We start from the raw sequence: 23,854 nt of genomic DNA on the forward strand, positions 1-23,854 counted from the left end.
CTCGTGGTGGAGCGTTGGGGGGGTGAACTCCTCTGGCGTGGGCATCCTGTGTGGTTCCCCAGGGTTTGCGGCACAGGTGGTCAGCTCTGTGGTCCCCGGGCGCCTGCTGGTGGTCGACGGGACCCGGCACGGGGTGCGGACCCGGCTGATCGGTGTGTATGTCCCGGCGGACCGGCGGCAGCAGGGCTCCTTCCTGAAAGATCTGGAGCCCCTGCTGTACACAAACAGAGAGCTGATCATCGGCGGGGATTTTAACATCGACCTGGGGGACTCACAAGGTGAGGGTGCCCATGGGTTACGGTCTCTGATTGCAGATTTTGGCCTGCGGGACGGATTTCAGAATGTCGCACATCACACCTGGGACAACGGAAGGGGGACCTTCAGGCGGCTGGATTATGTCTTCACTTCGGCGAACTGGACGACCCTAAGCAGGCAAGCGACCCCTACTTGGTTTTCCGACCATCACATGCTGACGGCTTCCTTTGGTGTTGAGGACCCTCGTTTCCAGGCCGGATACTGGAAGCTGAACAGGCAAGTCCTGCAGGAGGCGAGATACCAGAGGAAGATCGCTACAGTGCTGCGGGCATGTGCGGAGAGGAGGGACGCCTTCAGTTCGGCGGTGCACTGGTGGGAGTCCTGCAAGCGCACCATCGCGGTGGTGACGAAGAAGTACTGCAGGATCCGCCGCAGTTTGGAGGACCGCCAGTGCACCAAGCTCCAGGAGGAGCTCGAGGCACTGTATGCGCAGCTGAACCAAGGGGGCGCTTACGAGGGGGAGAAGATCGCCCACATCAAGAGCCTGCTTAGGGGTAAGTGGCTGCAGTGGGCTAAGGACTTTCTTTTCAGGCTCCGTGGAGTCTGGAGGGAGAATGACGAAAGCTGCTCGTCCCAGTTCTTCGGCGCCGTGAGGAGGCAACAAGAGCGAGGCTTCTTTGACGGCGTTCGGAGGACGGACGGGTCTGTAGCCACTTCCATACCCGGGATGTTGGAGTGTGCCACAGAATATTACAGCACCCTGTTTGCTGAGAAGGAGACCGACGCCGGTATCAGGAGCAGGCTCCTGGACGGAGTGGAGCCGGCGGTAGACGACCCCGCTGCTCTGGGCGGGGCAGTGTCAGGGGCAGAGATCCGATCTGCCCTGATGGGGATGAAGAAGGGCACTGTCCCTGGCATAGACGGTCTACCGACCGAGTTTTACCTCACCTTTTTTGACCAGCTGGAGCCGCTCTTGGTGCAGGTATTCAACGAGGTGCTGGATCGTGATGGGCTCGGTGCCACCATGAAGATCGGTGTCATCTCCCTCGTCCATAAGGGAGGTGACAAGGCAGACCTGGGGAATTGGCGGCCAATCCAGCTCCTGTGCACTGACTATAAGATCTTGGCCAGGGTGCTGGGCGGTCGCCTGAGAACAGTGATGCCGGCCTTGGTGCAGGCTGACCAGACGTGTGGTGTGGCAGGCCGCAAGATCAGCTGGACCCTGCAGCTGATCCGCGACGTCATCGCGTGGGTGGAAGATAGAGGCCTGCCGCTCCTGCTGGTGAGCCTCGACCAGACCAAGGCCTTTGACCGGGTCCATCACGAGATTCTGTGGGCACTCCTGGAGAGGAAGGGTCTGCCGGACGGGTTTGTCAGGTGGGTCCGGACCTTGTACAACGGGGTGGCATCCCGGGTATGCGTCAACGGAGCGTTGGGCGGGCATATTCCAGTGCGGTGTGGTGTGCGACAGGGCTGTCCTCTCTCGCCCCTGCTGTATGTGCTTTTCCTAGAGATCCTCCTGGACCAGCTCAGGAGGGATCCGGGAGTGGATGGGATCCTGGTGCCAGGTGGAGGAGGGCAGATGGCGAAGATCGCGGCATATGCAGACGACGTCACGCTCTTCCTGGGCTCTGAAGGCGGCCTGGGGAGGGCGCTCAGCATTGTCGAGGATTTCTCAAGAGGTACCGGCGCCCGACTGAACAGGGCCAAGAGCTTAGTGAAGGTCTTCGGGACCTGGCCGAGCGAGCCGCGGGACTTTGGCGGTCTGTCACGGACGACTGGGCCGCTGAAGATCCTGGGGGTGAGCTTTCACTCCACAGATCCTGGAGGTGTCAACTGGGAGGCCGGGTTCCGGAAAGTCAACCGGAAGCTAGGCCTGTGGCAGCAACGATCGCTAACCTGGATCGGGAAGGCGCTGGTACTGAAGGCGGAAGTCCTGCCTCTGCTTCTCCACCTGGCGGTAGTGTACCCCCTGCCGGTCCGGAAGCGGAGAGATCTGGTGAGGAGCATCTTCAACTTCGTCTGGGGTCACACCTACGAACGGGTGAAGAGGTGTGATATGTACAGACCCCTGGCCGATGGGGGTCGGGGGATCTTGGACTTCCCGGCGAAGTTGGACTGCGCCTTCATAGCGAGCCTGTGCACGGTCCTGCACGACAACCCGGCCCACCTGTGCAGCCGGTTTGTCAGTCTCTGGCTGGCGGCGAGCATGCGGCACCTGACGGTCTGGACCAACACGACCCCCAAAGCAGAGCGGCTCCCGCTGCACTACCGCCACGCAGTGCGGTGGCTGCGGGCACACCCGGGGATCAAGGAAGGGACGAACTGTTTGAATCACAGGACCATGTACAGGATGGTGAAGGCGGAAGAACGGCCGGCGATCCCGGGTGTGTCCCGGATCATCTGGCAGCGGGTCCAGCCGGAGGGGCTGGATAACAAGCTGAAGGACCTGAACTGGCTCTGCGTGTGGGGTCGGCTGACGGTCAGGGCCGTCATGCATGCGCACGGGCTCTCCAGACAGAGCCTGTGCCCGCGACACGGCTGCGCGGGCGAAGAGACGGTGGGTCACGTCTTCTGGGAGTGTGCCTTCGCCCAGAGGGTGTGGAGATCGTGCGGGACCCTCTTTGCACAGGTAAGCCCCGATTCCCCCATCACGCAAGCGTCCGTCCTGAAAGGGATCGCCGGCATCCGGGGCCGGAACCGGAAGTTCCTGCTGTGGCTACTGGTCAGCCTGGTCAAGGCCTTCATCTGGGATGCCCGGACAGACCTGGTGAAGCACGGCGTGGAGAAGCCTGTTTTTGGGATCCTGCGGAGGGTGAAGGAGGAGGTGGCCAGGAGGGTCCAGTGGGACATTCACAGATGGGGGTTTGCTGCAGCAAAAGAGCGCTGGAAGGATTTGTGCACGGGACATTAGGGGGGTGTTGGTGTGGGACTGTTTTATGATTTGTTAACGTACTTTTTTCTAATAAAAATATAAAAAAAAAAAATCTGTTCTTATCAGTTTAATATCTGATACGTCCCCCATCGGGGGACCACATATTAAACGGATTTTTGGAACAGGGAGCTGGATCAGGAGCTTGCTCCGTCCTCTCCACGCATCGGCCCGGTATTGCAGCGCCTCCGGGAACGGTGCACTACCTTCTCTCAGCGGTGAAAAGACAGACGTAGCTAGCAAGCAAGCGAGGTGGACCGGAGCTCCTTCCTCTCCGGTCTCGTCTCTCGTCCATCTGTGTGTCTCTGTGTCTCTCTCTCTCCCCCTCCCCGTTCCCGTGCTCCCTCCGTGCACTTTCCCGCGCCTCGACTCTCTCGGCAAGCAGGCCGGCCCCCTTTTCGGCTCCCGTGCGTTTTCCCTCCAAAAAACTTAGTTTTTTCCTCCTTTTTCCAGGGAGGCAGGCGTGGCTTGTGTGTGTGTGTGTGTGTGTGTGTGTGTGTGTGTGTCCCCGTCCTTGCAGGCGGGCCCCTTTCGACAGCCGGCCGTTTTCCCTCCAAAAAACTTAGTATATACACCTTTTCTTTCTTTTTTTCGGCAGGCAGGCAGGTGTGTGTGTGTCCCCGTCCCTCCCGAGAGAGCGCTGCCCCTTGCCTCTGCCCGCAGGTGCCGACGGTCCGCTTTCGCTTGCAGCTCACTCGGCACGGCTGCTGCTGGTGGGAGGGGCCTAAGCTAAGGAGGCCGGCCGGCTGGCGCCCCCCGCGGCTGCGGTCGTTGTCGGGCCGTTGACAGGAGATCAAAGAGCAGGGCCCCCGCCCGGGACTGGCGGGCAGGCAGGCGAGCAAGCAGGCAGGCAAGAGAGGGGGAGAGCGGAGTCCGGGCGGCCGGCAGCCGCGTGCGGACCGGGCTCCAGAGGCGTCGGCCTGCGCCGCTGCGCGCCAGCCGGACGCCCGCGCGCCCGCCCAAGGCCGGCGTCGGGCATCGCTTCTCGGCCTTTTGGCTAAGATCAAGGTTTAAGCCGGCAAGCCCGCAATTCCGAGATCTTAGTCCAAGGGGTCGGGAAGGCGGCGGGAGGACTGGAGGGGCTGGAAGGAGTGCAGGTCGGAGCAAGGAACGTGGAGTTGGGGAGATCGACGGCGTCCTGACAAGGAGGAGTGCGGAACGGCGAAGAATTGGACGGCGGTGGAGACACTTACCTGGAGGCCGGGGAAGGAGCTGGAGTGGCTGCTTGGTTGGCGTTGGCTGGAATGATGGCGGGATTACCTTGGCAGAGGACGGAGCGGAGGAAGAACTCCCTTCGTTTCGTGTTGCGAGGACGAGAAGACCTGGGAACATGGAGCAGAGGGAAGTTTAAGGATTTAATTTTGAAACAGCTTTTGAATGTGCAAATGTCGGATTTAGTTTGTTTGCATGACTTTTGTGAGCGCGGGATTTTTGATTTGACCTTGGTTTCTGAGTCTTTGGTTTTTGAACTTTGGGACCTGATACAAGCACGGAAGAGGGAGGCTCCATTGAGCCTCTTCAGAGTGGAACCATGGTTTGCCGGGAATCTGAAATGCATGACAGTTTTTGTGTTGGACCCTTTCGTTTCAGAGGAGGACATAGAGGGGTTTTTGGGGAAGTATGTGACACTGTATGGAACAGGGAAGAAAGAACGGGATGAAGAAGGAGTATGGACCGGGAAACGGCAGTATTGGATGAGCCTTCGCCAGTGTCCGAAGGCTGAGGAGGGGGTGGTTCACCCCCCCGCGTTTTTTGAAATGGGGACAGATGGGGCATACCTGTCTTATCCAGGCCAGCCCCGGGTGTGCTGGAACTGTTTTGATTTGGGACATTGTGCTAAGCAGTGTGAAATTATGAACTGCAGTCAGTGTGGATCACGGAGTCATAGGACAAGGGATTGTGTACGATGTTTTGTATGTGGGGAACGGGGTCATTTCCAGAGGAATTGTTTGAGGGGAAGGGGAAGAGTTACTGAACAGAAAGATGGTTTGAAGGAACAGAAGGGGGCGGAAGATGTAGAGGGAGGGGTGACATCTGGAGATGGAGGAGAGGAGGTGGACGACAGAAGTGAGAGGTGTTTGGGGGTTAGGGAATTAGATGGGGGGGGTGTGGGTGGGGGTATCGAAGAAGGCAACTGCAAGTTTGCGGAAGTGAGAATGGACAGTTTGCATGAGGAGATGTTGAGGGTAGGGGGTAATGGTGTGTGTGCGGAAAAGGTAAAAGAGGATGTTGTAGAGGGAACAGTAGGGGGCAGTGTTGTTAAGGAATTAGATAAGAAGGGTGTGGACGAGAGGATGGTGAGGGGCAATTGTGAGTTTGTGATGGAGGTGAGGGAGGTTGTACAAGCCGTGATATCGGCAGTAGAGGACATAGAACAGATGAGTGTTGGCGAATGTGTGGGGAGTAGGGGGGAAAATAAAAAGGATGGGATGAAGAACGGGAAGGAAGATGTGGCGAACGAGAGGGTTAGGTGTACGGAGGTTAGTGTGAGAGAGGGGATGGTAACATCAGGCAGTGTGAGTGAGGAAGGAAAGCGGGACGATGGGTGGGAGGATTGGAAGAGGGAAAGAGGAGATCGGGTGGCTTCGGTGGCGGAGGTACCGAATTGGATGACGGGGCCGTTGAGGCCCGGGTACAGGAGTCGACAAGCTTATAGGGTTTGCAAAATAGGTGTGGATAAGGACAAACATAGGAGAACCGTGAAGGATGTGTCGGAGCGGCTTGAAGTAGAATATCAATCCTTTTGTTTTGAGTACGTGTTATCGGATAATGTTTTGTTTGCTTTCATTGTGTCAGGGCAGGATGCGGCTGAGGTTGACAAGGTTGGCAGAGAATTGGGGGATAAGATGCTCGGGAGAAAGTCCGGACAAAGTTTGAAGATGTGAATGATGGGTTTTGTGGGTTTATGTGTTTGAGGATGGGAATAATTTAGAATTAGGGGAGTGTTTGATTTGCATACAGGGCGGGGTTATGCTAATGACTGGTTGATTTAAGTTTGGTGTATTTGTGAATTGGGTTTGATATTTGGGGCTTTTGGTTATAACGAGTTTGGATTTATGGTTTTTTGTATTTTGTAATAAAAAAAAAAAAAAAAAAATCTGTTCTTATCAGTTTAATATCTGATACGTCCCCCATCGGGGGACCACATATTAAACGGATTTTTGGAACAGGGAGCTGGATCAGGAGCTTGCTCAGTCCTCTCCACGCATCGGCCCGGTATTGCAGCGCCTCCGGGAACGGTGCACTACCTTCTCTCAGCGGTGAAAAGACAGACGTAGCTAGCAAGCAAGCGAGGTGGACCGGAGCTCCTTCCTCTCCGGTCTCGTCTCTCGTCCATCTGTGTGTCTCTGTGTCTCTCTCTCTCCCCCTCCCCGTTCCCGTGCTCCCTCCGTGCACTTTCCCGCGCCTCGACTCTCTCGGCAAGCAGGCCGGCCCCCTTTTCGGCTCCCGTGCGTTTTCCCTCCAAAAAACTTAGTTTTTTCCTCCTTTTTCCAGGGAGGCAGGCGTGGCTTGTGTGTGTGTGTGTGTGTGTGTGTGTGTGTGTGTCCCCGTCCTTGCAGGCGGGCCCCTTTCGACAGCCGGCCGTTTTCCCTCCAAAAAACTTAGTATATACACCTTTTCTTTCTTTTTTTCGGCAGGCAGGCAGGTGTGTGTGTGTCCCCGTCCCTCCCGAGAGAGCGCTGCCCCTTGCCTCTGCCCGCAGGTGCCGACGGTCCGCTTTCGCTTGCAGCTCACTCGGCACGGCTGCTGCTGGTGGGAGGGGCCTAAGCTAAGGAGGCCGGCCGGCTGGCGCCCCCCGCGGCTGCGGTCGTTGTCGGGCCGTTGACAGGAGATCAAAGAGCAGGGCCCCCGCCCGGGACTGGCGGGCAGGCAGGCGAGCAAGCAGGCAGGCAAGAGAGGGGGAGAGCGGAGTCCGGGCGGCCGGCAGCCGCGTGCGGACCGGGCTCCAGAGGCGTCGGCCTGCGCCGCTGCGCGCCAGCCGGACGCCCGCGCGCCCGCCCAAGGCCGGCGTCGGGCATCGCTTCTCGGCCTTTTGGCAAAGATCAGGGGTCGAGGGAGAGACGAACGAGAGGACAACACCACAAGGACTGCGCCTTTGGATTGCTTTTTTGGATTTTGAACCCGGATTGCTTTTTGGACAACGTTTCTTGGATTTTGGACGTCGGTACTTTGGTTTTTGATCCCGGCTTCGTTACTGGGCTGCTTTGCAGCCGAAAGGCTGCATTGACCATGGCTGCGGAGCCTGGAGGGGCGAGGAGGGCTGGAACGGACCCCAGCATCAAGTGGACCATCCGCTTTCACTGGAAAGCGGAGACGGGGCCACCCGGAAGGGAAGAATTTGAGGACGAAGTTCTGTTCGGAGCATTGGGGCTGAAGGCCACTGACATCAAGTGCTTGCAAGGGAACCGGGCACAGAAGTTTATTGACGCCACGTTTATGAGCGCAGAGATCCACAAGAGGACAGCGGAGAAGTGCGAGAAAATTATCAGGGACGGCGGATTGCAGGAGTACGAGTGTGGTGGACTAAAGGGCGACAGCAAGAGGTGGGTGGTCCTACATATGTTCGACCCGTTCATTGTAGATGCCGACGTGACAACCTTCCTGCGCAGATACGTGGAGGTGAGGAGGGGGCCTAACGTGGTCAGCGACACACGTACTGTGTGGACGGGGAAGCGTCGGTACGAGGTGGAGTTGCGGCGGGACGACAGGACAAAGGACGGGTTCACCCACCCACCAGCGACCTTCTCAATTGGATCAGGTAGGGGGTACCTGTACTATTGGGACCAACCCCAATTCTGCAGGAAGTGCCGGACTTCTGGACACCAGGAAGGGGCGTGCGAAGCAGAGAAGTGCGAGAAGTGCAACCGCCAGGGCCACCACACACGGGAGTGTCCTGTAAAGGAGTGCTCCCTGTGTGGAGACACTAGGCACTTATACCGGCAGTGTCAGAGGAGGGGCAAGGACATGGACAAGGCGGTCACGGAGTGGATGAGGCAGGCGGATGAAGACAGCGGGGGGGAAGACCGGCCGGCGGGCAACAGACCCCCAGGTAAGAGGGAGAAGAAGAGGGGAACACAACAGGGGAAGGAGCAGGAGGAGGAGGGGCGCCAGGCAGACGAGGACGGCAAGCGGCCCGGAACATCATGGGGATCGGACAGCGAGCAGCCGGGAACATCCGGGGGAGCAGACGGAGGAGCCGGAACCTGGGCGGAGGTGGTGAGACGAGGGCGCCCCCTGCAGGGGGGGAGAGGAACTGCGGCGTCAGCCCCAGCGCCTGTAGTGGAGGAGGGGATGGTGACCCTGCAGAGCGCAGGGACGAAAAGGAAGACAAAGAGGGCGCGGGGGGAGAAGCGTCGGCCGGAGACGCTGGAGAAGAAAAAGAAGACGGCCGAGGAGAAAGGCCAGGAGGAAGATCAGGAGGAAGACCAGGGGGACCTCGCGGACTCTGAGGGGATGGAAGAGGAGGAGGGTGGCGTGTCGGCCTCGAGCGACTCGGAGGCCGAAAGCACCTCGGACTCTCTCCCCCCAGGGCAGGCGCCAGGACCAACACCAAGGAGCGTCTATTCAGTGGCGCCCAACATGAACGAGGAAGGAAGCCCCGTATTTAACTGCCAGCCGGAACCGCCTACTCCGGAACAGGAAGCCCTGGACAGCCCCGTGGCGGTCCAGTATATGGACACGGAGGACGACAGCTCGGTGAGTACAGCAGGGACTGCGAGCTCTCCCGATTTCAGCCGCTTGGAGGGAATGGAGAGTGACAGCCCCCCTCGAGAACCACCATGACCCTTACAGTAGCAACCGCTAACGTAAGGGGTCTGAGGAAGCAGGAAAAAAGAGCGGCGGTTTTTACTTACATGTCTCGAAGGAATCCGGACGTGATCTTCCTACAAGAAGTTCACCTCAAGGACCTCGACGACGTGAGGACCCTACGGAGGGAGTGGAGGAGGGGTCCCTCGTGGTGGAGCGTCGGAGGGGTGAATTCTTCTGGCGTGGGTATCCTGTGCGGCTCGCCAGGGTTTGTCGCCCAGACAGTCAGCTCAGTGGTTCCCGGACGTCTGCTGGTGGTGGACGGAACCTGGAGGGGAGTGAAGATAAGGTTGGTCAACGTGTACGCCCCAGCAGACAGAAGGCAGCAGGGCTCCTTCCTGAAAGACCTGGAGCCCGTGCTATACACCAACAGAGAGCTGATTGTGGGCGGCGACTTCAACATCGACCTGGGAGACCCGCACGGCCAGGGAGTTCATCTGTTGAGGTCCTTGATTACGGATTTCAGCCTTCGAGACGGGTTTCGGAATGTTGCACACCACACCTGGGACAACGGAAGAGGGAGCTTTCGGCGCCTCGACTATATCCTCTCTACGGTGAAGTGGACGACGCTAAGCAGGCAAGTGACCCCCACCTGGTTCTCGGACCATCGGCTGCTCACGGTCACCTTCGGTGTTGAGGACCCGTGCTTCCAGGCTGGATACTGGAAGCTGAACAGACAAGTCTTACAGGAGGCGAGATACCGAAGGAAGATCGTATCAGTGCTGGAAGACCTTGGGAAGAGGAGGGGGCTGTTTAGCTCCGCGGTGCACTGGTGGGAATCGTGTAAACAGACTCTCGCGACGGTCACCAGGCGATACTGCTGGATCCGGCGGAGTCTGGAGGAACGCCAGTGCGCCCGGCTCCAGGAAGAGCTAGAAGCACTGTATGAGCAGCTGAACCAGGGGGGCGCCTTCAACGGCGAGAAGATCGCAAACGTCAGGAGCCTGCTTAGGGACAAGTGGCTGCAGAGAGCAAAAGACTACCTCTTCAGGCTGCGGGGAGTTTGGAGGGAGGGAGAAGAACAGTGCTCACCCCAATTCTTCAGCGCCGTGAGAAGACAGCAGGAGCGCAGCTGTTTTGAAAGCATACGGCGCGAAGATGGGACTGCAGTCACGGACTTACCCGGGATGCTGGAGTGTGCCACAGGGTTCTACGCAGCCTTGTTTCAGGAGAAGGAGATCGACCCCAGCATCAAGGAGAGGCTCCTGGAGGGCGTGGAGAAGGCGGTGGACGACCCCGCCGCGCTGGTCGGGCCGGTGACAGGGGCGGAAATAAAAACAGCTTTGTTCGGATTGAAGAAGGGCACCGTCCCCGGTGTCGACGGCCTACCAGCGGAGTTCTACCGTACTTTCTGGGAACAACTGGAGCCTTTCCTGGTGCAGGTCTTCAATGAGGCCCTGGACAGCAGTGAACTGGGCCTCTCCATGAAGACCGGCGTCGTGACTCTGATCTACAAGGGAGGAGACAAGGCGGACCTGGGAAACTGGAGGCCGATCCAGCTCCTGTGCACGGACTATAAGATCTTGGCCAGGGTGCTGGGCGGCCGCCTGAGGACGGTGATGCCGGCGCTGGTCGGGGCGGATCAGACATGTGGCGTGGCAGGCCGGAAGATCAGCTGGACCCTGCAGCTGGTCCGGGACACCATCGCCTGGGTGGAGGACAGAGGCCTGCCGCTCATGCTGGTGAGCCTAGACCAAGCGAAGGCGTTCGACCGGGTCCATCACAAGATCCTGTGGGCACTCCTGAGGAAGAAAGGCCTGCCTGACACCTTTGTCAGGTGGATTGAGGCACTATACAGCGGTGCCACGTCCCGGGTAAGCGTCAACGGTGCTGTAGGGAGGAGGATATCGGTAAGGTGTGGTGTGCGACAGGGCTGTCCACTCTCGCCCCTGCTGTACGTCGTCTTTTTAGAGCTACTACTGGACCGCTTACGGAAGGATCCTGGAGTGACGGGAGTGAAAGTGCCAGGTGGAGGTGGGCAGGAAGTTAAGATCGCGGCCTACGCGGACGACGTGACACTCTTCCTCAGCTCTGACAGGAGCCTGGGGAGGGTGTTGGAGATCGTGGAGGCCTACTCCAGAGGCACCGGCGCCCAACTGAACCGCGCAAAGAGCCTGGTGAAGCTGTTTGGAACCTGGCCGTACGTGCCTGAAATCACTGGAGGATTGAAGGAGACAACAGACCCGGTGAAGATCCTGGGGGTCCTGTTTCACACCTTGGACCCCTCGGGACTGAACTGGGAGGCCAGGTTCCGGAAGATCAGGCAGAAGCTGGGCCTTTGGCAACATCGATCCCTCACGTGGATTGGGAAGGCGCTGGTGCTGAAGGTGGAGATCCTGCCCTTGCTGCTCCACCTGGCAGTGGTGTACCCCCTACCTGTGAGAAGAAGGAAAGAACTGGTTAAGACAATTTTCGCCTTTGTCTGGGGCCACTCCTATGAGCGCATCCGCCGGACCGAAATGTGTAGACCCATCGAGGAAGGAGGCAGGGGGATCCTGAACTTCCCAGTGAAGTTGGACTGCATTTTCGTCGCCAACCTGTGCGTCATCCTGCACGGAAACCCGCCCCACCTGTGTGGCCGGTTCGTGAGCCTCTGGCTGGCGGCGAGTATGAGGCACCTGGCCGTCTGGAGCAACACGACCCCGAAGGCCGAGCGGCTCCCACTGCACTACCGCTACGCAGTGCAGTGGCTGCGGGCACATCCAGAGGTACGGGACAGTAAAATAGCGCTGAGCCATAGGCTGATGTACCAGACAATCACTGCAGTGGACAGGCCAGCGCTCCTGGGTGTGCCCAGGGACATCTGGCAGCAGGCCCAACCAAAGGGCCTGGACAACAGACTTAAAGACCTGAACTGGCTCGGCGTGTGGGGTCGGATGGCGGTCAGGGCCGTCATGTACTCGCATGGGCTATCAAAACAGAGCCAGTGCCCGAGGCACGGCTGCACAGGGGAAGAAACTGTCAACCATGTCTTTTGGGAGTGCGGGTTCGTGCAGAGGGTGTGGAAGTCCAGCCAGCACCTTTACGCACAGGTAGGCCTGGGGTCCCTCCTGTCTCTGAACGTGGTAATGAAGGGCGTGCCCGGTTCCCGGAAGTGGAATGCAGCCTTCCTGCTATGGCTTTTAATCAGCCTTACCAAGCTCCACGTGTGGGACGCAAGAACAGAGCTGGTCAGACATGGTGTGGAGAGGTCTGTTCCAGCCATACTGAAGAGGGTGAAGAGAGACGTCTCACGGAAGATCCGGTGGGACGTCCTCCGATGGGGATTCGCCGCTGCGAGAGAAAGATGGAAGGACTTGATCACGTGGTGTTAAAGGTGGTGGGTAGTATAAACTTTTAAGCACTGTGTTTTGTACCGTTTTCTAATAAAAACATAAAAAAAAAAAAAAAAATCTGTTCTTATCAGTTTAATATCTGATACGTCCCCCATCGGGGGACCACATATTAAACGGATTTTTGGAACAGGGAGCTGGATCAGGAGCTTGCTCCGTCCTCTCCACGCATCGGCCCGGTATTGCAGCGCCTCCGGGAACGGTGCACTACCTTCTCTCAGCGGTGAAAAGACAGACGTAGCTAGCAAGCAAGCGAGGTGGACCGGAGCTCCTTCCTCTCCGGTCTCGTCTCTCGTCCATCTGTGTGTCTCTGTGTCTCTCTCTCTCCCCCTCCCCGTTCCCGTGCTCCCTCCGTGCACTTTCCCGCGCCTCGACTCTCTCGGCAAGCAGGCCGGCCCCCTTTTCGGCTCCCGTGCGTTTTCCCTCCAAAAAACTTAGTTTTTTCCTCCTTTTTCCAGGGAGGCAGGCGTGGCTTGTGTGTGTGTGTGTGTGTGTGTGTGTGTGTGTGTCCCCGTCCTTGCAGGCGGGCCCCTTTCGACAGCCGGCCGTTTTCCCTCCAAAAAACTTAGTATATACACCTTTTCTTTCTTTTTTTCGGCAGGCAGGCAGGTGTGTGTGTGTCCCCGTCCCTCCCGAGAGAGCGCTGCCCCTTGCCTCTGCCCGCAGGTGCCGACGGTCCGCTTTCGCTTGCAGCTCACTCGGCACGGCTGCTGCTGGTGGGAGGGGCCTAAGCTAAGGAGGCCGGCCGGCTGGCGCCCCCCGCGGCTGCGGTCGTTGTCGGGCCGTTGACAGGAGATCAAAGAGCAGGGCCCCCGCCCGGGACTGGCGGGCAGGCAGGCGAGCAAGCAGGCAGGCAAGAGAGGGGGAGAGCGGAGTCCGGGCGGCCGGCAGCCGCGTGCGGACCGGGCTCCAGAGGCGTCGGCCTGCGCCGCTGCGCGCCAGCCGGACGCCCGCGCGCCCGCCCAAGGCCGGCGTCGGGCATCGCTTCTCGGCCTTTTGGCTAAGATCAAGGTTTAAGCCGGCAAGCCCGCAATTCCGAGGTCTTAGTCCAGGGGGTCGGGAAGGCGACGGGAGGAGCGGACTGTTTGCTGCCGGGGAGTTGGCGAGGAGCTGGCGAGGAGTTTTCTTTGCGGAGGACCTGGGCCGGAGGACTGCTGAGCAAGGAGAGCGGTGGAGGCGGAGGGCGTGGAGGTTACTTGGTTGGCGGATCTCCTTTTGCGACGGCGATGGCGGGCGAGCAGAGGGGCGGAATGGCGGCGGAGGACCTTCGGTCTCGAGAGGGACGGATGCGAGATTCTGTGCGCTTCGTGCTGAGGAGGATGGATGTCGGAAGAGAGTTTTTGGATCGGGCTGTTTTTGAGCGCCGGATTTTGGTGGAGTTTTTTTCCTTGAAAGTTGAAGAGGTGTTTTGTTTTCAGGACTTTGTGGGCAAAGGGACACTGGACGTGACACTGGCATCGGAGGCTATTTGCCGGAGAGTGTGGGAAAAGGTCTTGGCAAGTAAAGATAGTGCGCCTTTGGATGTGTTTTTTGTGGAACCTTTGTTTGAACGGGAACTGAGACCATTGCAAGTACATTTGTTCAACCCCTTTGTGCCAGACGAAGAGGTTGTCTTCTTTTTGAGACGTTTTGTTGATGTTCAGGGCACGGGGCAAAGAGTTTTGGACCCGGGCAGGTATTGGAATGGCAGGCGGAGGTACCTGGTGCGCTTCCGGACCAGTGCGGCCTTGGGAGGGGCTGTGGTGCACCCCCCTGCAACCTTTGCGATAGGGGCTAATAATGGGTATTTGTTTTACCCTGGCCAGCCAGGAGGTTGTCACAGATGTGGCAAGGAGGGGCATGTTGCTGTAAATTGTCCGAGTATGGTTTGTCGTCGGTGTGGGGAAGAGGGGCACGTGGTGGCAAGCTGTACGGCAGAGCCTGCGTGTAACTTGTGTGGGGAACGGGGGCACATGTATAGCAAGTGCCCTGGGAGGGTTAGGACATATGCACAGGCTGTGTCCACAAAGCCAGTGTCTTTCGAGGAACAGTCGGGACGGGTTGAGCGGAGGGCAGTGAGTGTAGCAGAGCCTTTGGGTGGGAGGGGTTCACGGGTTTCTAGGGAACGGGTCTTGGATGAGGTGAAGGTGATAGACCGGGCCGGTGATTCGGGGAGTGAGGGAATGGACGTCGTACCAGAGACAGTTGGAACACTGGGGGGGGAGTCGGGTGAGGGGGGTTTATCGCGGACTTTGGCGATGGTCGTGGGTTTGGCAGAAGCATCAGGGGGGGTGATTAAGGAGGGTGAGGGGAAGCAGAAACAGCTGGTGGTGGGGGAGGAGGGGAGAGAGAGGATGGATTGGGGAGAGGTGGTGTCTGATGAGGAAAAGAGGGGGGCACGGGACGTCCTTGCGAAGCGGAAGCAGAAGAGTAAGAGGAAATTAGTGGCAGTAGCTGAACAGTGCAAGGCTAAAGGAGGTAGGACAGTTGGGGGGGACCCCAACCCCTTTGGGGTGTTGGACCCCGGGTCCTTGGAGGGGGGAAGTGAGGTGGGGGGGGCTGGTAGTGATGGGATGAGTCAGGGAGGGAGTGTCGGTGAGAGTATTGGAGGGGAGACAGGGGAGATAGTGGAGAGCGGTAGTCTCTCCTCTGTGGGAGTAGTGCTGGGAAGTGGGGTAGAAGTTTCTGGGGTTAGTGATTCGGGAGTGGTGCAAGGAACTAAGCATAAGGAGGCGCTACGGAGTACTGGGGAGGGGTCGGGGATTAGCAAAGAGGTTTCGGTTTTGGGGGAATGGGGAGAGCGTAGGCGGGGTCGGGTTCAGGTTTCAGGGGATGGCAGATGGGAGTATGCTTTAGGTGACTGGCCGGCTGTTAAGAATTTCTCACTCGTTTGTGAGGTGGGTTTTCAGTGTAGTGTCCAGGATGAAGGGTGGATAAGGTTGACTGATTATCTTGAGCGGCGTCATCCGACGATGAGATTTGAGTATATGGTATCGGGGGTTGCGATGGTTGCTGTGCGACTGTTAAGTTTGACTAAGGAGGAATGTGAGGCAGCGACACGGGAATTGTCGGAGGGGTTGGTTAGGAAGTGATGGGGTGAGGATGGATTGAGGAAGGGGCGGGGTTATGGTAATGTTGGGTGGAGGGCTCTAAGTTGGGGGGTTATGCCTACGGGTTATGGGATTTTTAAAGTCTTTCCCTTGTTTTTGTTACGTATTTTCCTTGGTTGAATTACAATGTTTCGTTTTGTGCAATATGGGGATCCGATGTAAGTTTTTTTTTTGGTTGCGAGGGGTTTTTGGCACCCTGACTTGGTTAGTTGTGGTTGTTAGTGTGGTTGTCTTTACGGTGTGTTTGGTTTTGTTAAGGTCCTTTTTAGGGATGTTAAATTCTGTGGTTGTTCATGGAATTGTATGGTTGTAATATTGATGTTTGTTTATATATGACCTGTTTTTCAATAAAAAAAAAAAAAAAAAAAAAAAAAAAAAAAAAATCTGTTCTTATCAGTTTAATATCTGATACGTCCCCCATCGGGGGACCACATATTAAACGGATTTTTGGAACAGGGAGCTGGATCAGGAGCTTGCTCCGTCCTCTCCACGCATCGGCCCGGTATTGCAGCGCCTCCGGGAACGGTGCACTACCTTCTCTCAGCGGTGAAAAGACAGACGTAGCTAGCAAGCAAGCGAGGTGGACCGGAGCTCCTTCCTCTCCGGTCTCGTCTCTCGTCCATCTGTGTGTCTCTGTGTCTCTCTCTCTCCCCCTCCCCGTTCCCGTGCTCCCTCCGTGCACTTTCCCGCGCCTCGACTCTCTCGGCAAGCAGGCCGGCCCCCTTTTCGGCTCCCGTGCGTTTTCCCTCCAAAAAACTTAGTTTTTTCCTCCTTTTTCCAGGGAGGCAGGCGTGGCTTGTGTGTGTGTGTGTGTGTGTGTGTGTGTGTGTGTGTCCCCGTCCTTGCAGGCGGGCCCCTTTCGACAGCCGGCCGTTTTCCCTCCAAAAAACTTAGTATATACACCTTTTCTTTCTTTTTTTCGGCAGGCAGGCAGGTGTGTGTGTGTCCCCGTCCCTCCCGAGAGAGCGCTGCCCCTTGCCTCTGCCCGCAGGTGCCGACGGTCCGCTTTCGCTTGCAGCTCACTCGGCACGGCTGCTGCTGGTGGGAGGGGCCTAAGCTAAGGAGGCCGGCCGGCTGGCGCCCCCCGCGGCTGCGGTCGTTGTCGGGCCGTTGACAGGAGATCAAAGAGCAGGGCCCCCGCCCGGGACTGGCGGGCAGGCAGGCGAGCAAGCAGGCAGGCAAGAGAGGGGGAGAGCGGAGTCCGGGCGGCCGGCAGCCGCGTGCGGACCGGGCTCCAGAGGCGTCGGCCTGCGCCGCTGCGCGCCAGCCGGACGCCCGCGCGCCCGCCCAAGGCCGGCGTCGGGCATCGCTTCTCGGCCTTTTGGCTAAGATCAAGGTTTAAGCCGGCAAGCCCGCAATTCCGAGGTCTTAGTCCAGGGGGTCGGGAAGGCGAGGAGAGGCCGGATGGATTGGATGGATTGAAGCGGGATCGTGGAGCGTGGAGCTGAGGATCTGATGCAGTGCTGACGAGGAGAATCGGTGTGCGGAGAAAGAACGAGACGGCGACGACGACGGCGGTTTACCTGGACGGAGTGTTGAGAGCGTTGGCTGGAGTTGGCTGGAGCAATGGCTGGGCGTTTTGGACTGAGGAAGGAGCGGAGGAAGAACTCTATCCGTTTCTTACTCCAACGACGAGGAGAACTGGGAATCTGGAAAAGAGATGAGTTTAAGGATTTGATTTTGAAGCAGTGTTTGGGTTTAAAAATGTCTGAGGTTTTTTGTTTGCAGGATTTTTGTGATAAGGGTATTTTTGACGTGACATTGGTTTCCGAGACTTTGGTACGTGATGTATGGGAGAAGATGCAAGCACGGAAAGGAGAGGCTCCTTTGAGCCTCTTCAGATTTGAACCTTGGTTTGCGGACAATGTGCAGTGTTTGACAGTCTTTGTGCCGGACCCTTTTGTGTCGGAGGAAGACATTGCTGGTTTTTTGCAGAAGTACGGGATTTTACACGGACCGGGGAAGAAAGAACTGGATTGGGAAGGGGTTTGGACTGGAAAGCGGACTTATTGGATAAGCCTGTTCCGGGATATGCGTTTTGCGGATGGGTTGTCGCATCCGCCCGGGTATTTCAGAATAGGGTCGGAAATGGGGTCCCTGGTTTATCCAGGTCAGCCCACAACATGTAGAAGGTGTTGGGGTATTGGACATTATGCGAGAGAGTGTGAATGTAAGGTTTGTGCTCAATGTGGATTGCAGACTCACATGGAAAAGGATTGTGTGCGATGTTTTTTCTGTGGGGAATATGGGCATAGTTATAGAGCTTGTGGGGAGAGAAAGGGAAGTTCCGAGTTTATGGACCAGAAGACAGAGTGTAATGCCTCGTTGAGTGAGGAAGGGAGTGAAGTAGGACAGGATAGTGGGAGTAGTGTGGAGGGTGGAGTTGTAATGAGTGAGAGAGAGGTAAAAGGTGTGGAAAGCTTTCGGAGTGCGAGTGTTGTTAGAGAGCGTTGGGCTAAGGAAGTGTGTACGGAAATAAGGGAGAATGGGGAGCAAAGGAAAAATAATGCGAGTGAGAGTGGTCAGTATGCTGAGACGGTAAAGATAGACGCAACGGCGAAGTTGAGTGGGGATGTTGTGGTAGTAAAGAAGCGGAGGAAGAAAGTTGTAGAGAATGGGAAAGGTGTGGTGGGCAGATTGGAAGAAAGAGAAGCGAGTGGAGAAGGATAGCGTAAAGGAATAAGAGTGAGGAAGAGGTGATTTGCATAAAGGGTGGGATTATGGAAATGAGATTGTGTGGGTTGTGGGGATGAAGGTTTTTGGCAGGTTAAAACGTGTAAGAGGTATAGGGTTGGGATTTTGGGTTTTAAGTTTGAATGGTAATGTTTTGTTTGCAAAAAGACAATGTTTGGTTTGTGACAAGTTTTCAGTATGTTATGTTACCATGACTTGTTGTACGGGTATGTTATTCTGGGTTGGGTATGTATTGTTTTATGTTTATTAGAATTCAGTACGTGGTACTTGTAACTTTGGTTGGAATTTATGTGAATGTGATAATGGATTTGAGATTTGGGTATGATATTTGGGGTTTTTTTGGTTATAATGAGTTTTGATTTACGACCTTTGTATTTTGCAATAAAAAAAAAAAAAAATCTGTTCTTATCAGTTTAATATCTGATACGTCCCCCATCGGGGGACCACATATTAAACGGATTTTTGGAACAGGGAGCTGGATCAGGAGCTTGCTCCGTCCTCTCCACGCATCGGCCCGGTATTGCAGCGCCTCCGGGAACGGTGCACTACCTTCTCTCAGCGGTGAAAAGACAGACGTAGCTAGCAAGCAAGCGAGGTGGACCGGAGCTCCTTCCTCTCCGGTCTCGTCTCTCGTCCATCTGTGTGTCTCTGTGTCTCTCTCTCTCCCCCTCCCCGTTCCCGTGCTCCCTCCGTGCACTTTCCCGCGCCTCGACTCTCTCGGCAAGCAGGCCGGCCCCCTTTTCGGCTCCCGTGCGTTTTCCCTCCAAAAAACTTAGTTTTTTCCTCCTTTTTCCAGGGAGGCAGGCGTGGCTTGTGTGTGTGTGTGTGTGTGTGTGTGTGTGTGTGTCCCCGTCCTTGCAGGCGGGCCCCTTTCGACAGCCGGCCGTTTTCCCTCCAAAAAACTTAGTATATACACCTTTTCTTTCTTTTTTTCGGCAGGCAGGCAGGTGTGTGTGTGTCCCCGTCCCTCCCGAGAGAGCGCTGCCCCTTGCCTCTGCCCGCAGGTGCCGACGGTCCGCTTTCGCTTGCAGCTCACTCGGCACGGCTGCTGCTGGTGGGAGGGGCCTAAGCTAAGGAGGCCGGCCGGCTGGCGCCCCCCGCGGCTGCGGTCGTTGTCGGGCCGTTGACAGGAGATCAAAGAGCAGGGCCCCCGCCCGGGACTGGCGGGCAGGCAGGCGAGCAAGCAGGCAGGCAAGAGAGGGGGAGAGCGGAGTCCGGGCGGCCGGCAGCCGCGTGCGGACCGGGCTCCAGAGGCGTCGGCCTGCGCCGCTGCGCGCCAGCCGGACGCCCGCGCGCCCGCCCAAGGCCGGCGTCGGGCATCGCTTCTCGGCCTTTTGGCTGCGATCCTTAGTACGTGGCAGGCCCGCGGCTGAGGTAACACCAAAAGACCGGGGAGAGAAGACCGGAGAGGACACCGCCTGGAGGAGACTACGCTGCTGGATTTGCCGGATTTGGACTTTGGATTGGCCTGGACTGCGCTTCGGATTTTCGTTTCCTGGATTGGACGCTTGGACACCAGAAGACTTCGGTTTTGGTGAGAAGGCTGCTTCGGCAGCCGCAAAGGCTGCGGAACAATGGCTGCGGATCCCGGGGCGGCGAGGACGGCTGAGGAGGGTCCCAAGATCCGGAAGACCATCCGCTTCATCTGGAAGCCGGATGGAGAGATGCCGGGGAGGGACGTCTTCGAAGAGGAGATCCTTTTTGGGATCCTGGGTTTGGACGTGGCGGATATCAAGTGCTTGCAGGGGAATCGGGCGCAGCGCTATATGGATCTCTCGTTCGTGGAGGAGAAAGGACATCGTGGCGCTTCCGAGAAGATCATGAAGGCTAAGGAAAGTGGCAGGCTGGAGAATTACGTGTGTCTGGGGCTCCAGAGCAACAATGAAAGGTCAGTGATTCTGCACATGTTTGACCCCTTTGTTCCCGATAGTGACGTCACGACCTTCCTCCGTCGTTACGTCGACGTGTTGGACCCCCCTCGTATCATCATGGACCCCTACAAGGTCTGGACCGGGAAGAGGCAGTATCACGTTGAGCTGAGGCCAGACGACAGAAGTAAGGATGGTTTCGCCCACCCGCCTGCCACTTTCGCCATTGGTCCAGGTAGGGGGTACTTGTTCTACGGGAATCAGCCGCCGTTCTGTCGGAAGTGTCGGGAGTCCGGGCACCGGGAGGCCGAGTGTAACGCGGCGGAGTGTGGGAAGTGCCACCGGCGGGGTCATCAGGCCCGGAATTGTCCCGTTAAAGAGTGTTCCTTGTGTGGCAACACTGGACATTTGTATCGCAACTGCCTCCTTAGGAACGCCGAGTATGCCAGAGCTGTCCATGACGGATCCGGCCTGGCGGTGGGAGAAACGGAGTCGGAAGGCAGTGAGGCTGGGGACACCGAGGACGAACATCAGGATGGTGGTGGAGCGGTCCCTGGGGGAGCCGGGAAGGATGCCGGATGGACGGTGGTGGTGCGGCCGAGACGGAAGGGGAAGGGGAAGGGGAAGGGGAGGCAGCATGAGGAGGACGGCGACGACCCGCAGGAGGGACCATCTCGGGCCGAAGACGGGGTGGTCGGGAGCTGGGCGGATGTGGTGAAGGCCCCCCCCGCCCGAGCAGACGCAGGACCAACCGCAGCGCGGGGGGCAGGTGAGGAGGAGGAGGAGATGCACCACATGCCCGTGTTGAGGAAGAAGCCTAGGAAGCGGTCGCAGGCTGGCAAGGGACAGATGGAGACGGGCGACAAGAAGAAGAAGACATCCAGGGAGTACTACGGGGAGGCGGAGCTCGTCCCGGAGACGGTAGCAGCTCTGGTGACGGCGCCAGAGCAGGAGGTGATGGCAGACCGGGAGGCGATGGCAGACCAGGAGGAGATGGAGGAGGGGGCAGCGCCAGCGTCAACGCAGGACGGCCAGGAGCTGGGGGACACCGCAGGCTCCCTCCCCCCTGGGCAGGGAGACAGAGTCGTGGCACGGGGCCCCTTCTCTGTGGCGCAGTGCCTTTCAGGTGAGGGGAGCCCTGTGGTGACGTGCCAGGTCGACACCCCGGACCGCGAGTACTCGCGCCGGCCTGACCCTGACCCGGGCTCCAGCCCCAACCCCTCTCCCGACCCCCCTCCCCCCGACCCCGACCCCGACCCCCACCCTGACCGGGGCCCCGACCCCGGCCTCGGTCTCAGCCCCGGATTTGTTCTCGATCCCGGGCCCGACCCCGTCTCTGACATGGAGGTGGGCGTGAGCCCAGTCCCTTCGGTCACCTACATCGAGGGGACAGACACCGACAGTTCGGTCAGTGCAGCAGGGGCAGAGCATCCACCCAGCTCTAGCTCCAGCGACGGTATGGAGAGTGACAGCCCCCCGGAGCAGCCATGACCTTCACAGTGGCCACGGCTAATGTGAGGGGTCTGCGGAACCGGGAGAAACGAGCTGGAGTTTTCCGATATTTGTCCCAAAGGCTTTTGGATATTTGCTTTTTGCAGGAGACCCATCTGAAAGACCACGACGATGTGCTCGCTTACCAGAAGGAGTGGACAAAGGGGCCCTCGTGGTGGAGCGTTGGGGGGGTGAACTCCTCTGGCGTGGGCATCCTGTGTGGTTCCCCAGGGTTTGCGGCACAGGTGGTCAGCTCTGTGGTCCCCGGGCGCCTGCTGGTGGTCGACGGGACCCGGCACGGGGTGCGGACCCGGCTGATCGGTGTGTATGTCCCGGCGGACCGGCGGCAGCAGGGCTCCTTCCTGAAAGATCTGGAGCCCCTGCTGTACACAAACAGAGAGCTGATCATCGGCGGGGATTTTAACATCGACCTGGGGGACTCACAAGGTGAGGGTGCCCATGGGTTACGGTCTCTGATTGCAGATTTTGGCCTGCGGGACGGATTTCAGAATGTCGCACATCACACCTGGGACAACGGAAGGGGGACCTTCAGGCGGCTGGATTATGTCTTCACTTCGGCGAACTGGACGACCCTAAGCAGGCAAGCGACCCCTACTTGGTTTTCCGACCATCACATGCTGACGGCTTCCTTTGGTGTTGAGGACCCTCGTTTCCAGGCCGGATACTGGAAGCTGAACAGGCAAGTCCTGCAGGAGGCGAGATACCAGAGGAAGATCGCTACAGTGCTGCGGGCATGTGCGGAGAGGAGGGACGCCTTCAGTTCGGCGGTGCACTGGTGGGAGTCCTGCAAGCGCACCATCGCGGTGGTGACGAAGAAGTACTGCAGGATCCGCCGCAGTTTGGAGGACCGCCAGTGCACCAAGCTCCAGGAGGAGCTCGAGGCACTGTATGCGCAGCTGAACCAAGGGGGCGCTTACGAGGGGGAGAAGATCGCCCACATCAAGAGCCTGCTTAGGGGTAAGTGGCTGCAGTGGGCTAAGGACTTTCTTTTCAGGCTCCGTGGAGTCTGGAGGGAGAATGACGAAAGCTGCTCGTCCCAGTTCTTCGGCGCCGTGAGGAGGCAACAAGAGCGAGGCTTCTTTGACGGCGTTCGGAGGACGGACGGGTCTGTAGCCACTTCCATACCCGGGATGTTGGAGTGTGCCACAGAATATTACAGCACCCTGTTTGCTGAGAAGGAGACCGACGCCGGTATCAGGAGCAGGCTCCTGGACGGAGTGGAGCCGGCGGTAGACGACCCCGCTGCTCTGGGCGGGGCAGTGTCAGGGGCAGAGATCCGATCTGCCCTGATGGGGATGAAGAAGGGCACTGTCCCTGGCATAGACGGTCTACCGACCGAGTTTTACCTCACCTTTTTTGACCAGCTGGAGCCGCTCTTGGTGCAGGTATTCAACGAGGTGCTGGATCGTGATGGGCTCGGTGCCACCATGAAGATCGGTGTCATCTCCCTCGTCCATAAGGGAGGTGACAAGGCAGACCTGGGGAATTGGCGGCCAATCCAGCTCCTGTGCACTGACTATAAGATCTTGGCCAGGGTGCTGGGCGGTCGCCTGAGAACAGTGATGCCGGCCTTGGTGCAGGCTGACCAGACGTGTGGTGTGGCAGGCCGCAAGATCAGCTGGACCCTGCAGCTGATCCGCGACGTCATCGCGTGGGTGGAAGATAGAGGCCTGCCGCTCCTGCTGGTGAGCCTCGACCAGACCAAGGCCTTTGACCGGGTCCATCACGAGATTCTGTGGGCACTCCTGGAGAGGAAGGGTCTGCCGGACGGGTTTGTCAGGTGGGTCCGGACCTTGTACAACGGGGTGGCATCCCGGGTATGCGTCAACGGAGCGTTGGGCGGGCATATTCCAGTGCGGTGTGGTGTGCGACAGGGCTGTCCTCTCTCGCCCCTGCTGTATGTGCTTTTCCTAGAGATCCTCCTGGACCAGCTCAGGAGGGATCCGGGAGTGGATGGGATCCTGGTGCCAGGTGGAGGAGGGCAGATGGCGAAGATCGCGGCATATGCAGACGACGTCACGCTCTTCCTGGGCTCTGAAGGCGGCCTGGGGAGGGCGCTCAGCATTGTCGAGGATTTCTCAAGAGGTACCGGCGCCCGACTGAACAGGGCCAAGAGCTTAGTGAAGGTCTTCGGGACCTGGCCGAGCGAGCCGCGGGACTTTGGCGGTCTGTCACGGACGACTGGGCCGCTGAAGATCCTGGGGGTGAGCTTTCACTCCACAGATCCTGGAGGTGTCAACTGGGAGGCCGGGTTCCGGAAAGTCAACCGGAAGCTAGGCCTGTGGCAGCAACGATCGCTAACCTGGATCGGGAAGGCGCTGGTACTGAAGGCGGAAGTCCTGCCTCTGCTTCTCCACCTGGCGG

The 23,854-nt window shown here is 58.2% G+C and overlaps 4 non-coding genes and 1 pseudogene across 4 annotated transcripts; all 5 read left to right on the forward strand.

Moving 5' to 3' along the window:
- Positions 1-3,207: 3,207 nt before the first annotated feature.
- LOC148805584 (U2 spliceosomal RNA) lies at positions 3,208-3,395 on the forward strand. Its single transcript, XR_016090230.1, has one exon. It is a non-coding gene; the product is annotated as a U2 spliceosomal RNA (small nuclear RNA).
- Positions 3,396-6,243: 2,848 nt separating this feature from the next.
- Positions 6,244-6,437, forward strand: LOC148805585 (U2 spliceosomal RNA). Its single transcript, XR_016090225.1, has one exon. It is a non-coding gene; the product is annotated as a U2 spliceosomal RNA (small nuclear RNA).
- A 5,910-nt stretch (positions 6,438-12,347) lies between these two features.
- Positions 12,348-12,540, forward strand: LOC148805586 (U2 spliceosomal RNA). Its single transcript, XR_016090266.1, has one exon. It is a non-coding gene; the product is annotated as a U2 spliceosomal RNA (small nuclear RNA).
- A 3,211-nt stretch (positions 12,541-15,751) lies between these two features.
- LOC148805587 (U2 spliceosomal RNA) lies at positions 15,752-15,952 on the forward strand (annotated as a pseudogene).
- Positions 15,953-18,472: 2,520 nt separating this feature from the next.
- On the forward strand, positions 18,473-18,661 carry LOC148805588 (U2 spliceosomal RNA). The gene has a single exon (XR_016090204.1). It is a non-coding gene; the product is annotated as a U2 spliceosomal RNA (small nuclear RNA).
- Positions 18,662-23,854: the final 5,193 nt, after the last annotated feature.

This window comes from Atractosteus spatula, unplaced genomic scaffold (genome assembly GCF_055471065.1).
Source record: "Atractosteus spatula isolate fAtrSpa1 unplaced genomic scaffold, fAtrSpa1.hap1 Scaffold_7, whole genome shotgun sequence".
NCBI lineage: Eukaryota > Metazoa > Chordata > Actinopteri > Semionotiformes > Lepisosteidae > Atractosteus > Atractosteus spatula.